We start from the raw sequence: 16,516 nt of genomic DNA on the forward strand, positions 1-16,516 counted from the left end.
GTCACGCGATCCTTGAGGCCCGGTTTGGGAGAACGCGCGTAATGAATTTCTCTTGCGGAGGCTAGACGGGGCAAGTGGAGAGAGCGTCTGTCTTTGCGGTGAAGCTCGCCTCCTGAAATCATGGGTTTGCGACACTGAAATATTCCTATCCCCGCTAATAATGAGCCGATTCGAAAAAAAGTTTTGCGGCAAAACGCTCCCTAAAGGACACATAACAACTTCCAGCGTATAATCAAAATTTGATATTGGGCTTTGGTGAGGGGCATTTAAACCCAAGATGTCACAGAAAGTTGATGCTATGATTTGAATATTGTGCCACGATTCGTATTTTGTTTTCACAACTTTTCCAGCCCAGTAAGTTATATTTCCCTATTGCATTGACAAAAGGACCGTCTCCCCGTCTAGCCTAACGCTGTTCTAATGAGTTCTCCCCATGCCATTGTTGACACTGCTATGCTTGCAGTGTAGTAAATGAGGGGCAATGACCACGAATAACACAGCTGATAACGGTGCCAGAGTCGCCAAATGTCTCAACGCAAACACGCACACAGAAGAAACGAAGGCAATTTACTATCTTTGTTTCCACTCGAGTAAGAAAGGCCTGAGCAGCGTGACTGACTTCCGCAACAGTTTCCCGGGCGTTTGATTAAAGTGCACCCGTAGTCCTCGGAGCGGTGACGTGGCCCTTCTTCGGGAGTTTCAAGGCGCATGCGCGCTTGGTGCCCTCGTAGGTGCAAAGCTGCCGGCGTCAGTGTGGGCCTGCGGACGTGTTTGCCAGCAAGCGTGGCGCCCTTGTTTGCGCTGGCCAAACATGCATGAATTGTCCGCCTCCTTTGGCACTCACTGGGTGCGGCAGCCGGACATAGCTATGATGTTTGCCCAGTCAAAATAGAGGCTAGCGTAATCCCTGGGCTCTACCAGTTCCACGGTGCCTCCGGTTCCTCGGTAATCCAATGCTCGAGATTGGTGCCATCGTCAAATAGCCTGCGTTGTTCCTACTAGGCACTGCTAATTATTAAGCTGGTCGCCTTGCGCTAAGTCATCCGAAACCTGTGGGGGCAGCAGTGGGCACTCAACCCATTATGTGCACTGGACTGGCTGCAATGTTGACTTAAATACTTTCAATGGCTACCTTAATTTGCCGGTGCAGGATATTAAGGCCTCTTCTAATTTGTTCACCTCTATTCTTAAGCATGTTTGCACAATTATTCTATATTGTACGACAAATTCTGCTCGAAGAAGTATAACAGAGAAAATAAACCCTATGGAGTTCGCTTTACTTGCATTTCGTTCGCCAATGAAATTTTGCAACGGAATGGTCAAACACGAATTGCGACAAACATGTGGTAATACTTCAAAATTTGAAGCCTTCCTTGAAAAAATGTCGTCACTATAGTCATGACAAACACCCCGAGCAGAATTTCTATCAAAACTTCTGGCCATGCTATACTCACTTGGCTGTATTAAAGTGAATACACACACTTAGGCAGGTTGTGCCTAGTAATTGACTTCTGAACAGGGGAAGAGCCTTCAATCATTGCACGGTCTGCAATCCCTTTCTGAGAGCTCCAACGCTTATTTTCTCGAATAACATTTTCTACTGTGGCAATATAGCACAAATTCATTTTCCTATTGTGTTCCCTCCCTTGAACATGTTCATAATGGCACCAATTTTCCGCCTCTAACTACTCCAGTCTACGGAATTTCGAGGACACTTAGGTATTATTCGAGAAAGCACGCCTCTATTAGCCTTTCTTCTCGAAGTTGTATTAGGCATACACCACACGTTTCCTATCAATAGACAGAATGAACAGCTGCCAGCTACTATGGTCACATTCACTGTGCATATATATATATATATATATATATATATATATATATATATATATATATATGAAATAAAGGGCAAATCAGACATCCACCCGTTCGTAGCAATAGCTACAAAGGAAACCCATACGGGTTCCTCGAAAGAAAAGCCTCATAGTTGAAGAAAAATTCGTCCTGGTCCGGGACTCGAACCCGGGACCACCGCCTTTTCGGGGCAGCCGCTCTACCATCTGAGCTAACCAGGCGGCTAGCAGATGGTAGGGCGAAGTCAAGAGTTTGACGTAGTAGTTCTGCGGAAACCCGCAAGGTGGAGAGAAGTAATGAAATAAAGGGAAAATCAGACATCCACCCGTTCGTAGCAATTGCTACAAAGGAGCAATTGGGCGGAGCAAAGGGCGTCTTCCTGTCTCTGCATAACACCGATGTACGATGCCCTCAGGGTGTAAGTTTGCTTTAGCGCACAAGCGATTCTTCAGATGTCTTAAAAACCTAATGGTAACACAATGTTTGGGAGAAAATCGCAGCAAGAAAAGAACCGCTAAATAAATCGCTATACTCCGAGACGAACCATCTGAGAGTGTCTGTCGACGCTAATGCGATATGCATTGAAGCAAGGTAGCCACACACCTCATTGCCATCGCTGAAATGTGTCATTTAGGAGACGTGCATATCAGCCGGGCTCCTTTCTGGCGCTTATTCCTGCACACGTGGTGGCATCTAGCGCCGCCACCCCAAAGTCAGCGCGTGGCGGGTGTCTTAACATATTGTGACACTCTTACGTGCGTGCTAGGTTTACGCCTCCTCAGGATATGGGCACCCAGGAAGGGTTATGGGGAGGAAGACGACGTGTGGCTGGCTAGCTGAATCTCGACAGGCATTCAGAGAGGCGAGCTTGCTTTCGCCTGGAACAGGAGATATTTTTAATATGTTTATTGTCTTTGATTAGTGCCACGTACCTAGTGGTACCCAACCATGGACCCAAGTTGGCATGAAATAGGTTCATTCAGGAATGGCACATACATAGTGTCAGATTCCCAGTCAGTCAAGTTGGTCGCACACTTGGTGTTGAAACCGGCGGTTCCCTCAGCATAGCAGCCCGAAGCTCCTCCTGCTCGCGGGGCTGTACCCTGTGTCTCAATTGGGTGGGAAAGATATTAGTTACGGTCAAACAAACACGCTGACAAACATACCGCAAAAGGCATGAAGTTTCCAAAGGATGATAATCGCATTATTACAGTAAGGCGAATTCGAGTGGCTCGATAAAGTGCTGTAGTCGTGCCTGACTATATAATTGTTGGTATGAATTAGGCCGGGCAGCTGTGTGTACATCTAGCCTATGCTGCGGCGCTCTCTAGCTCGATAATAGTAACAACCTTAACACAAAATTTCCCATTGTGCAATAAAAAGGGCTGAAAATATTTCAGTAATGAACGTCGCATGCACTCTTTTTTAAATAGATGGTTATAGTTTCAAGGGAAGCAGCACAAACTACTTGCCGATTTTACTGCTTTGTCATAAAACCACAGTGATGGATGCACAAGAAATGGTCACACAATTGGCACGATGACAGGCAAACGGTGCTAGAGATGACTATGGCGTCTACCAGTCGCCACTCAAGCCATAATGCCTATGCGTGATGCAATAACGATTATGAAACACTGGTCTGAATTGCGTGCGCTAGGCGTAGCATTTTCTCACAATCCCCCACATACGCATGCCAACAATTTAAACCAATTATTTGAAGTACAATTTACTTCAGAAGGTTGCATGTATTACTTTTTACAAGCTTCTAATTTGAAAGGAAACACAAGCGCATTATTTATTGCAGATGACTCTGAAAGCTGTAGCTATCGCTATTGTAATCAATGTGTGGATTTCCACTAGCGGTACACTTCCAGGTGCGGCTTCATAGGGCCACTTGCTGTAGAAATGAGTTTCTTAACTTCGCGACGTAAGTTCCTTATCACTAAAGAATATAGTTCATTTCCATCATGAAAGCTCTAGTGACAGTTCAAGAGCAAAAGCATGAGTATGATACCTGAAATTTCGTTGCTAAACGGCTCTTTTGCGATGCCGTCACCGAAGGTGGATCACCACTTCACGCAGCATTGTTTCCTTAATCGGATAAATAAAGAAAACCTCCTTCGATAAAATTAGCAGTGTGCCATTGAGCTAGACATTTCTTCAAGGGTAGAGGTTCCAGGCAGTTTTCGCATTGACGTAACGAAAGTTTTTCATCGGTGCTTATTGCAAGGAGAAGTGTTATTACTTATGAACTGAGAGCGCGTCGCTCGCTTCGCGTTTTCTTCCGTTCGAGGAGGCAGTATTCGACCAGCTGATTCTAAACATACAGGATTGATTAGAAAACTATCTATGCTTCTACATATCTCTAGTTAAGCAGCCATTAAAAATTACAAATTTTGTTGCTAAGAATGAAGTTGTCATATTATCAGCTGTAGAAATTGACATTTCTAATACTCCCGGCCATTATCAAAGACATGCCGTAAGGACGTGCCATAATGAGCCATCGCTATAACTTAGATGTGATTTGCTTTTTCGGTATGTCGTCATTATCGAAGAGTAAGATATCAATATCATGGTCTCGCAAGCGTACATAAAAAAATCTGCGGGAAAGTTGGAGTGGATGCAAAGCAGTAGCCCTGATTTTCAGCCTTGCCCTCATTGTAATACTTCCGAATAAAATGTGTCGATATATGTGCCGGGTTGCCTAGCTAAGCAGTTTTTTACCCGGAAGTGCCTGAAAACAACGCGTGCAATCAATCACGAACAGTTTTCTTACCGATTAGTTATTGCACTTGTTTGAAGCTCCTACGTTCGAAATAATATCTGAAGATGTGGCACACGTGTAATAAATTCAGGGTAGCCAATTAAGAGGGCTAAAAACTCAACAAAGCACCTGACAGAATTCCGCAATGCAACACCTTCAAGAACGTAGCTAACATCGGTTACTGTATAAAATGATCCCTATGTAGCTGACCAGAGCCGCTAATCAGCTGTCTTTACTCCCTTGCCACTCGAGTAGCCGGATCCACGAGGGCACCTCGTCACCACCGCAATCTGAACAACGAACGCACGAGATGCGGTTAAAAAAGGAGCGAGCTTTAAACCCGCTTTTCTTTCTCTTTCAAAGCGCAGTGACGCCAGGGTTCTCAACGGAAATGTTCCTTCCAAAAGTCTCCTTGCTATTGGTGGCTAGCCTTTTCTTCATCAGGGGAAATAATGGTCTCTGACAGAGCTCCAGAGAAGTTTCCAAGGGTTAGGAGCAGTCAATTTTCGAGAAGTCGAAGTAAGCGTGGAGCCAGGGTTATGTAACGCCAAACAGGCAATTCCCTCGAAAGGGGCAATGGTGCTCGGTTCTCGGGGGGCATAGGTGACGCTGTCTGTCTTATTGAAGGCATCAGAGAAGCCATCCGTGGTTCTTAATGCGTGCTCGTAACTGTCCCAATGGGAGAGTCACTCTCTACTGTATCCACCGAGGCGAGTAGGGAATCCAGCCTTTTTGCTTTGGGCTGCCACTTCACCATGGCGCTCTTAGTCACAATTACCCTCGTGCGATAAAATCATCGGTGCCTTGTTTCGCCGTCACGTTTGCGAGGGCACGCTGAAATCTGAAGCTGGGATCCCTGCTTCGCGGTGCCGAAAAGTCAGGCTAAGGTAAAAGTGTACCTTACCCAATTTATAGAGATAGAAAGGCACAAGTAGTGTGAAGGCTGTCCACATATTTAGGCCGACCATCGCCTCGCACATTAGACACACCGGCGCCACCGGTCTGCTTACGGAACTAAAAAGGGTTCCATGGGAGAACATTCGCAAGTTTAACTAGCGCCCAACTTAGGCGGGGCCAAAGAAGCATGACACATAGGAATCGCTTTTACGTTTTGTATTATTGTGTGTCGTACTGTATTAGCGTTTGTGTTGGGTCTAGCATCTCTCTTGCTACGCTTAACGTAGTTTAAGCCTGCAATATGAACCTACTAGCCCAGCAGCACGTTCTACTAAGGATGACCTTAGAAGAAGGAGAGGGAGAAGAGGCAGTTCCAATATAAGAGAGGGGGGGAGGTGGCGTGAGAAGGCGAGGAAAACCCACTCCTGTACGACAGCGGTTGCGGGGAAACAGGATAAGCTTAAGTTCAAGAGACGGCACAGTACGTTGCCGCTATTTCTGAAATAAACGCCATGCAAATATGTCAAACGGGCAACTTACGAAGGGCGCGCAGAAGCAGAGCGCATTAATTAAAGTGCACCGCAGGGTCCAGGAGACGCTACGGAAGCGGTCGACCGTCAAAGCAACACTTCTGTGGCCGCCGCGTTAGCTTTGCGGGAATGGCATTTCTAGAGCTCGCGGATTTGGTCCCAATCGCGGCAGCCGCAATTCGACGGGGGCGAAATAGAAAACGCACGTGCACTTACATTTTGGGACACGTTAAAGAACATTGTGGTATCAAAATCAATCCGGAGTCAGCCACTACGGCTTGCCTCATAATCCGAGTGTGGTTTTGCAACGCAGAGCCCCATAATGCAATTCAAGTGTAATATTTCTGCCACAATGCGATGGGCCATGTTGGGAAATAACAACGCTCAGCCCTCTCGGAAGCTATAAAATATGGCTCACAACTACGCCTCAAGCAAACACCTCTCCCTGTGTGTTCTGTGTACTACGCATACAAACAGCAGCGGTGCACGCAAGGTAACGTTTAACATCAACTCACCACTCTCGTGTTAGCCCAAAAGTTGAAGAAATTAAGCTTTAGCCCTCAACATTACCGCTAATTATCGTCAATCAAGCATCCAGCATGGAAAGCTTCGCTTACATCAATTACACCGGCAGAACACCGAACCACAGTGCGTGGGATATGCATACTTTTTTCCGTCCACAGAATATATGGCAAACAGTAGCAAAAGATGCTAATCACATATTTTAATAAATGCCGCCTTACGGTATGTTGTTGCTCTCAACCCTTCTTCATTGGTTGCGGGAGGTCCTCTTGTAAGCATATAACATGACTGCGTCATAAAAGAGGGGCACACATATACTAGAACGTACCCAGTGATCCAAGCTGGTGCCATAGAGGTTCATTAGGCTCAACTCCTTCATTACTGTAACTTAAAATAGGCACTATAATAACACACTTTAGGTTATTTGTGTGCGCAAACGGCTATAACGTCTCTTTAGTCGGTCATTTACTTGAAGGTCGGGATTACGCGTCCCCCTTACGTTGTGGCGGCGTCGTCTAATTACGTCGGTTATTCAAGCAGACGCTTAGGAGAAGATATATTTTGTTTCTAGCCCCAAAGTTCCGTGATTGTTTACATGGTATTAAGCGTTTGCACGCCGCAGGGTAATCGACTGCTTACTATGGACATCTTGTCGAAGTGTTTTTCTAGTATGTTGGCCCTGGTAGATCCTGCGCAGCCGCCGTAGCCGAAACAGGGACTTCGCCAATAAATTCAGTGAGGTTGGTGCTTACTGTGCCCAGCTGCCTGCTTGTTCTTAAAGCGAAGCTTTCTTTGCCACTTGTCCCACTTTGTGGGTGCTACAGCAGGCTGCTCTTTGTTGTCTTGACGAGGGACAACTTGTGCGATTTGCCATGTGCAACCGAATATACAACGGCAGCCACTGCCTATGTGCAAATGCGCATGTGCCACTTGACATGTCGACATTCTTGGGCAGTCTTCCAGAATAATTATGTTCCTCTGGATAGGTGCCTGAGGAGTCAGACAGATCAAGATGGAAGAAGTGAAGAAGTTGGCAACAAAAATTGAAGAAGTTGGCGAAGCAGAAGAGAAAAAGTAGACTGCAGAAGCAGCTGAGAGTGGCAAACTAGTTAACTGAACAAAACGAAACTTGCATTGAGCCTGGAGCATCGAGAAGTTAAATAGGGAAGACATTCGAGAAAGCGTGAAAGAAAGTTTTGCATATTACTTATTTTGGGAAATCAGTGGAAATCACTGTTGAGCTTAATTTTTATTTGCAGCCTTTGTCCACTGTACTGGAAATTTCTGAAACGTTGAAACACAGCGTTATGAAGCCTATATATATATATATATATATATATATATATATATATATATATATATATATATATATATATATTAGGAGAGGAAAGCTAAATGCTCGGTCTGATTCAATGTTACGACCGAGTACTGGGCGTTGGGGGAAGGGGAATGGGTGTAGAGAGAGAGACAACGCCTCACAATACTCAAGGGAAGTATTATGAAGTTTATGCGAAAATATTGTCCTATATTAACTCAAAATAAGATGTTAGTTTAATGATATGCCATTTAAGTTCAAAAGCAATAATGCAGTAAAATAATGCAGCCTGTGCTGCTTGATATGCTTTTTTCTGTTTGTTAAGCTAAACAAAAAGGAACACAGTAAATATGGGCAATTTCTCACTGCTTCAACACGTTGGCTCGCTGAATCATTTTCCGGCATAAGTTAAGTATGAAAGCATTGTCGAACGATTATTTAATTCTCAGCTTATATTCAAAGATTTTCATGGTTCTATACTTATGCGCCGAAATTGCACAATATTGTCAATATTGAAGGACTGAGGATATCGACAGGAAAAAATAATGTGCAAGTTGCAAGAACTTGGGCCTTCCAACCGGCAAGAGTAAAACTAAATTACGATTGCAAAAAAAGGACATTCGCGTGATCAGGCTTCTACGTACGTAACTAACACTAAAACTAGAAAAAGCTGGGATGTTACTGTAAGCAAATTTTCTCGCATTTTCTGCTGGTTCCGTCTTTTTATAACTACCCCGAGGAGGTCAGTGACCATACTGGACTCGAAAGCAAAATACTTTGGCTATTCTGTGTGACATCGATCGCAGTGTCATCTAGACGAACTCGGCAGCAGTTCCGTTGTAAAAAACTACTAATCTAGAAATGAAAGTATGGTGGATTGGGGGTGTAGATGTAAGCAAGTCTCCTATAGCTGTGGGCACACAGAACTTTGTCAGGCTTACTTTTTCGCCTGCGTGATCGCTGGAACGAGAGAGCCTACCCAGTTGTTTGACCAAGCCGCGTGGGGCCAGGCTGACAGAGATGAAAAGTTAGGTGACGACGTGATTCCGAGGCGAGATATTAAATCGTTCGTGTCACCAAGTCTGCAAGCCCAACTGTTTAGAGAAATGGAAGAGGAGAGATATGCCGAGTACGCAGTCTGCTTGCCTGCCTCTACTCTAGCCTTCTTAGTTTTGTGGAGCTAAGCGAAAAGGCAGTGACCATCTGCGTTATAGCTATAAATGACAGTTGAAGAAGTTCTGTCGTTTCTCTAACGTCTTTCATAACTACGCGGGTCTTGCCTATATCTTTCGCAGAAACAAGTTACAGAGCGCATCTCCAACTATGACGACTTTTGTCACAGTGACCGCGTCTATTGAGATTGCTTTGTGAGCGTGTACGCGCTTGTGCAGCACGGTACATGGGTGCGCTGCCAGCTGTTTTCAGATCCAAAACAGTGGCAGTTTTCTTGTGTACACAGGTACGAGCGCACTCTTCTTCCGTGTTCAGTCATGAGGGAATCGAGGGAAACGAAGAGGCTGACAGAGTAGCTCGTGCCCAGGGGTGCTCACAGGACGCATCTGACGACCTGATCCCAATTGACCAGAACTAGTCTGCAGTTTTAAACTGTCACAGAGGAAATATAATGAAACTACTATCCCCAGATAAGAATCTCAGCAAGGAAAAACAAGTTATATGGAGAAAGCTGCGAACCTATACATATAACAACCTGCACATTCTCCATAAAATTCATCCCGAAAGATATACGGACACAAGTCCATGGTGCGGGGCCACGCCAACATTAGACGCTATCTCATATGCATGCATGGCATATGTACACAAGACAAACACAGAAATTACGGAGTATACACAATGGGAGGCGGCGCTGTCCAGTTCACAGGAAGAGGTCCAAAGGGCCATCATCCGACAAGCAAGACGGCGCGCGGAAGCCAGTGGGGCCCTTTTCTAGGGGCCCTACCCATTGAGCATGTTATTTTTCAAAAAAGTTGTTGTTGTTGTTCTTCTTCTTCTTCCGTGTTCAAAAAAATTTGCTTGCCTAATTGCGGTCCGTGACCCTCAATCGACGCGTCCACCGCCTCTATGAACTCTGTGACAAATGGTGGGCGCTGCATTTCCAGTAACGAAGAAGTGCGGTTACGATAGGCGTACCTTGTGAATGCCGATCAAAGTACGCTACACCGAGGAGTGAGCATTGGAAAGTGACAACGGGCCTGGCTGGTTGTGTACTCACTAGGTTCCAGGTGTGAATGATAGCACAAATGTGCAAATTTCGGGCAGAAATAGTAAGATTGTGCTTAAAAACATAGGAAATGCATCTAGATTGGGAAGGTTAAGACGTCATAATAATGACGGAAGCAAGAGGTACGGCCGTAAAGCGTGAAGAATAAGCCAAAGGTACTCGCTACTGCTCGTTTGAGTACTAGGGCTATTGTTCAGCGCTTGTAGGGGCATATAATTGTCCCTCTTACGATTCTCCTTCTTGTTTAAGCATTTTATTTTATTATTCCGTGCGTAATAATTCGAACTAAGTTTTTGCTTTTGTGCCTTACATAATGTTCCAGCGTATGTGTTCTTTGTAGAGGCCCCTTGACATGTTGAGAAGTAAGAATTTTTTTTTCCTTATTGAAGGGTTATTACACCCATAACATACTTTGAGTGCTACATAAGTTTTTCAGTATATGAAAATAAGGGCCAAAGCGCAGTAGTAGCCAATGGCTACGGCGTTGTACTGCTGCGGTCGAGGTCGCGGGTTCAATAAGGGCCGAGGTGGCAGCATTCCGTGGGGGAGGAATGCAAGAGCGCTCGTGTACAGTTCATTGGGTGTGCGGTAAATAACCCCAGGTGGTCAAAATTAGTTGGGAACCCCAGTACGACGTGTCTAATATTAAAAACGTGTTGCTGACACGCAGAACCCCAGAATTTTTTTCATTCCTTTTACCAGACCTGTAACCAGAGCTTTGAAGGAAACAGGCTTCGGGAAGACAACGTCCTTTCATTGGATCCTTGAGGCCAAATACTGTTTTCTTGTGTCTTTAGCGTCAATGGAACGAAATATTTGAAATATTCGTTTATCTTGAAGGGTGGATCGCTTTGATTACTATAATTATGTCTTCGTTTCTGACGAAAAAAACGTGCCGAGAGGAACCGCCTCCGAATAAAGATCTCCGAAAACAACGAAATACAACATCGCCACGTTGAAAGCCGCAAAACCGGAGCTAGATAAGCAAAGTGCTCCTCGTTCGCCACCCCTCAGAGTATTTGGGGCACATCTTCCTGTTGGTGCGTACCATATCTCCTCATATTTGGCGCATATACAGACTATACTGCCTCGACTATAAGTGCCGTATGTGAATCGTTTCGGGCTTCCACTATGCCACTCTCGCTGCTGTTTCCGGGCTGCTCTTACCCCTTCCCTCTTTAGCGCCTGTTTCGCGAAAACACACATAGCCTATACGCGCGCGCCCGTTTCGTGGGCACCCATTTCGGAAGAACTACTTTCCGGCTGGGATGAAACGACCAGATGGCCCGCGAACTTCTTTCCGGTTTACGTCCAATAAGTTGCCTCAGTCGTAGTGACGATGGCAGCGCCTATCTTCCGCACGGTAATTATGCGCAGGCGAGAATGACGCCGTCGTCATATTTAGTTATTACCATTGTTATGTCCATAGACGCTACATTGGTGCGCAATTTTTTGCTACTGGAAGTATGATTCAAGAACAGGGAGAAGTTGGCGGGTCATTCATGTGTACTCACGCAACCAGTACCGCACTGGCATTTCTTTTGGATCTATCGGGGGTCATACTGCGAATTATCACCGAATCGACAGATGACGCAATGAAGGAAATTATTTGATATCGTGACAGTTTGGTGCTCAAAGACCGCTCGGAGGCACATGCAGATTTAACTCAATGCTGCTTACTGATGGTGATACGTATAGGCAAAATTGAAGTTCCAGCGCTTTTAGCGAAGATGTAAACGACTAGGGAGCTGCGACTTGACATGTAGTCTCTTTATAGCAGTTCATCTTCATGAGAATAAAGCTGGTGCTGAGGGCTTATATAATTTATGGGCGCGAGCTCATTAATTAGGAGGCACTTGTTCGTGCTATGCTATGCTTTAGCGTCTTGATTGTTACAGGAGTAATTATGAATGCCTTGAGTGGTCAGCCTTACTAATCTAACCCTAAAACACCAACAGCAGAGAAGACACTTTCTAGGTGTTTTTTTTTTAGTTAACATTGCATTTCCTGGCCTGAGCTCCCATAATTTATGAGCGCCGGCTCATAAATTATGTAAGAGCTCTGAGGCCAGGAAATGCAATGTCAAATAAACAGCAAAAAAAAAACCATTAGAAGTGTGTTCTCTGCTGTTGCCTTTTTATGGTTAGACTAATAAAGCTGACCACTCAAGGCATTCACAATTACTCCTCCAAAAATCAAGATGGTAAATCATAGCATAGAGGAACGAATGCCCCCAAACTTCGGTGACCTAAAATAAGCTACCGGGTAATTCTGCGGCCCCTATATTTCACTACTGTAACTGAATTTATTTTACTGCAGCAGCATATTACATGCTCAAAATTGGGTTTATGCCTTGTCCGTTTGTCTGTCGCTTGCATTCTGCTGCGCTCAGGATGACCGTTCTTCTCATCGACGGCACACAACGATGCTTTGTTTGTAGTCAGCCCACCTCGTTTCCCAGTTTCGCCATTGGGACAGCGTGCAGGAAAATTAAACTTCACCCCAACCGCTATCTGCACCCATGCCAGGGAAGCAATATGAATTTCGGAGTCGAGGCGTGCTACCCACTGAGCTATCGCGCAGCAACAATGCTTGGCAATCAGCGCAAGGTATTGCGCTTCACGAAGGCACTGAGATTGGCATCTGTGCACGTATTTCGGAGGCCAGAACAAGCACTGCTCTTCTGGCCAGGGTTCTGTGGTGCACTATATGCACAACATAAAAAAATGTTCTTGAAAAGGTTGTGATATGTTCGCGCGCAATATTTTGTTGTCATACATGTGAGAACAGCGTCTCCAGCGAGAACAATTGTTCGCATTAAAACAAGCTAAATATATACTTGACAATCAATATTTATAAACACCTATGCCTTGTGCGTGCAGCCATTCGCGGGAAAACGTAAATCGTGTTATAATAAGCAGTTCTAAATCTGAGCAACAAAGATGTGCTCTCAATTCGGGACTGAATTGCCTTGGTGATCGCCTTTTCAGTGTAGAAAAGTCGCTTGTACCATAAAATACCGCGTCTGTACAGTGATCAGCTGGAAAAGTGCCGACAACTTTCTTTATTGATAGGCATGCTGCATTTATGCGTCAACACTTCGCATATTTCTGTTGATTTTTTTGCAGTATATTTCATACGTTTCGTTGACTCACCGGATTGTATCGGTTTCTTGGTGTTTCTTAATTATTTTTATGACGATCGTTCAGTCACGATAGCAAATTTTTAAGGCACAAAAAAAACAACACACAGCACACAACAGAGGACAACGGGACAGAGCGCCTTTTAAAAATAAGTACGATAAATCAATACCAGCCTGCCCAGCAAGAAGTTCTCTTAACACAACAGAAAAGTCGGCTTTATTTTGAGAAAGTTTTTGCATGTCATCTGATGCTATCATTTCTCGATCAGCGAACAATTTGTTGTTTGAGCGCAATCCAGCGACAAGACAGTTGTTAAAAATTTCAGTTTGATCCGAATGATTAATTCACTCATTCACAAAGACAACAACGGCAAACCAGTAGTCTGACTAACCAATGAGGGAACAATGGGTTGTGAAAAGCGTGGCAGATTAAAGCTAGGTGGCTTAAACACGATCACCTTAGCTGGCAGTAAAATGTGAACTTATTTGAGCATTATTCCAGGCACCTTTAAGACATGATTATTCAAGCTGCAAGGGTAAATTATTTCCCACTGTCGTACTCACCAGACCTGGACAAATAAGTTTCACTTCTATAACATCCTTTATTTCTAGAGGTAACTCCATACAAGCAAAATCAGATAAAAAACATTTCACGCCTATCTATGTTTGCGTATCTGTTTTGAGAGTAAATCCTGACGGCAAATCTTAGTAATCACACTGATAAAAAATACACACGAAGACTAACTATCTTAATCTGCCACTTCACCAAGCTGCACACTCGCAAACACTCCTATACAAAACAAATAACCATGTCTGCTACCTTCTTTGCCCTTGTCTTTCGCATGTTTCAGTACCATCTCCTTGTATGGTTCGTTTGCAGCACCCGACCTTGCCTGCTACTGTTCCTGCATGCAGGGGGTGGTAGTTGTGCTGCATTTGACGCGAACTTTTGTTCACATTCCCAAGCGTCCGGACACTTCTGATCGTCTGTATGTGTGTGTGTGTGTGTGTGTGTGTGCGTGTGCGTGTGCGTGCGTGCGTGCGTGCGCGCGCGTGTGTGCGTGTGTGTTTTTTTTTTTTTTTTTTTGCTTTCTCCGTTGGAGCGGCTTGCCATCCCAGCGTGCTGTTTATTTCACCAATACGCTCAACTTAAAAAAAAGAGTAATAATTTGGCATCCCTCCGTACCACCGGCCCTTCGCTTTTGAGTTCGATTGATTTCATGGATTATTTATCTCGGCAGACCACACAGCCCAGCACTCGAAGCCTTCTGTGTCCCCTCTCTCTCTCCTCGACTATACTTCAGCTAATTTTTCTTGCTACCAGCTTATTTTCTGGCACACAGTCAGTGCGAAAACTTTCTATCTAGCTGTTCAGCGTACTTTCTTACCTTCGAGCCTTCGTGTTTCGCTCCGCTTTTATCGGAAACAAAGAGAATAGTGTGAAAGCTTACTGAAATGACAGAACCTGCCGCTTTCTAGATAAAGAAAAAAGAAATAAAGATAAACTGTGGATGACAATTTGCTGTTTTTGATAACTGTATATTGAATGCAGAAGATATCCCTAACAGCATATAAAGGCGATCGTAAAAATTGCCAGCAGCGTGCTTTTCTTTGACTTGTTTTTCCGAGGGCAGGTTTCGCGAAATTCCTAGCAGTGTGATGACGAAGCTACCTTCGTTTTGTTTTTGGAATCGTAATCATCATGTGGAGGACCAAATTAATCATAAGCAACAATTCAAAGCACACCTTTGCAGTACGGAGGCTGAGGAGTGCGTAGAGGTGCGTAGATCCTTGTGCACAAGTGTACGTACCATGCATACTCATTCCGAAAGCATATTTTCTTCGAAACATAGAAAACAGCTCTTAATTTTAATGGATCAATTGCGGTGTTCTGATTGACAAGTTGAAGCTACAATTTTCACTTCCAGCTTCCAGACGAATGCTTTTGATAACGCTGTCGACAGCTTCTGTTGTAATAAAGGCCTAACTTTGCTTTCAGATACTTTTGCCCCGCTATTCATTGCAATTAGGCGCACATTTTCCTTTTTGTATTTCTTTTTTATGAGCTTGTGTGAGTCGATACCCTAGCCTGCTTGTCGCCGATGTCCGGTGCCATGTGACTTTCAACTAATTTTAGTCTCGTGGTGTCGTATAATTAAGAAAAGGTAATAATGAGGAGCGATGATGCGCAGTCATCGAGTGAAACTGAGAACCCGGGAAATATTTCTCTGCACTTAGTTTATTTGATATTAATTAATTAACTGGATACATGTATGACATCGCACCTTCTGTAGGCTTTGTCCTGGCTACGAATAGCTGCGGAGCAAAAAAAGAAATGTCCGGGGAAGGAAACACGACCCGCTATACCGAGTGCTGGTCTATCGAAAGCGCAGTCCCCGCTCTTGTTGCATAAGTCATCGGTGCATGCAAAAACGAACTGTCGATAACATGCGTGCACCGTGTGACACGTACACCAGTTACAAGCCGAAGTGACTCAACTCAAGGTTACCACACTGGTGCGAGCATGGTATCCAAAGCGCTAGTTCTTTTCTTTGATATGATGGTCAGGAAAGTATTAGAAAGGGAACGCGCCGCTGCGTGTTACCGTATGAAAATGAAAACATAAATTTGACTGTCTTGCCCGTAGGTTTAGCTGTGCTTAAGCTCCTCACCTATTATTTTAGCAGGTTGTGGAGGCTACATGGCGTGACGCGGTACGCGAGACCACTTCTGCTGAAAAGCGGGAACGCCAACGTAGCATGCAGTAGCCAGGTGTCTCTCAACGCTCGCGCGATGAGAAATGCCTGCAGTGGCGCTACCGGCGTCGCACATCGATGATGAAGTAGATGAGAGCGATAAGGAAGCCACAGGCTTTTCTCAGCGCCCCGATAAAAGGATTAGATAGAATGAGCTTCATGTTTAGAACCCGTTCCGCTCATACCGGTGTATGCATCACGGTGGCTATACCAAATCGTAAGGGTTGTTAATAAAATCAATAGTCATGTTAACATCAATACGGTAGAAGCGCATCGTATTAATTTATTGTATTGCATATACCCATACGCTACTGCTTACGCGAATTCTCATTTTCCTGTCCAGCCAGATAACGCCAACTTATGTCATTTATATGAAAGTTAGCGCTCTCACTTCTGATAAGCGTGCTTTTGCTGTCACTTTATCAAATGGACCGAATGTGCTTGCAGGATGTGGCCTACACTCCGTCACTTTCTCCTCCAGTTGTCCGCGTGGACAAAGT

The 16,516-nt window shown here is 44.6% G+C and overlaps 1 non-coding gene across 1 annotated transcript; it reads right to left on the bottom strand.

Annotated features, from left to right (window-relative positions):
* Positions 1 to 1,997: 1,997 nt before the first annotated feature.
* TRNAF-GAA (transfer RNA phenylalanine (anticodon GAA)) lies at positions 1,998 to 2,072 on the bottom strand. Its single transcript has one exon. It is a non-coding gene; the product is annotated as a tRNA-Phe (tRNA).
* Positions 2,073 to 16,516: the final 14,444 nt, after the last annotated feature.

Source organism: Dermacentor andersoni, chromosome 5 (genome assembly GCF_023375885.2).
Source record: "Dermacentor andersoni chromosome 5, qqDerAnde1_hic_scaffold, whole genome shotgun sequence".
NCBI classification, from domain to species: Eukaryota; Metazoa; Arthropoda; class Arachnida; order Ixodida; family Ixodidae; genus Dermacentor; species Dermacentor andersoni.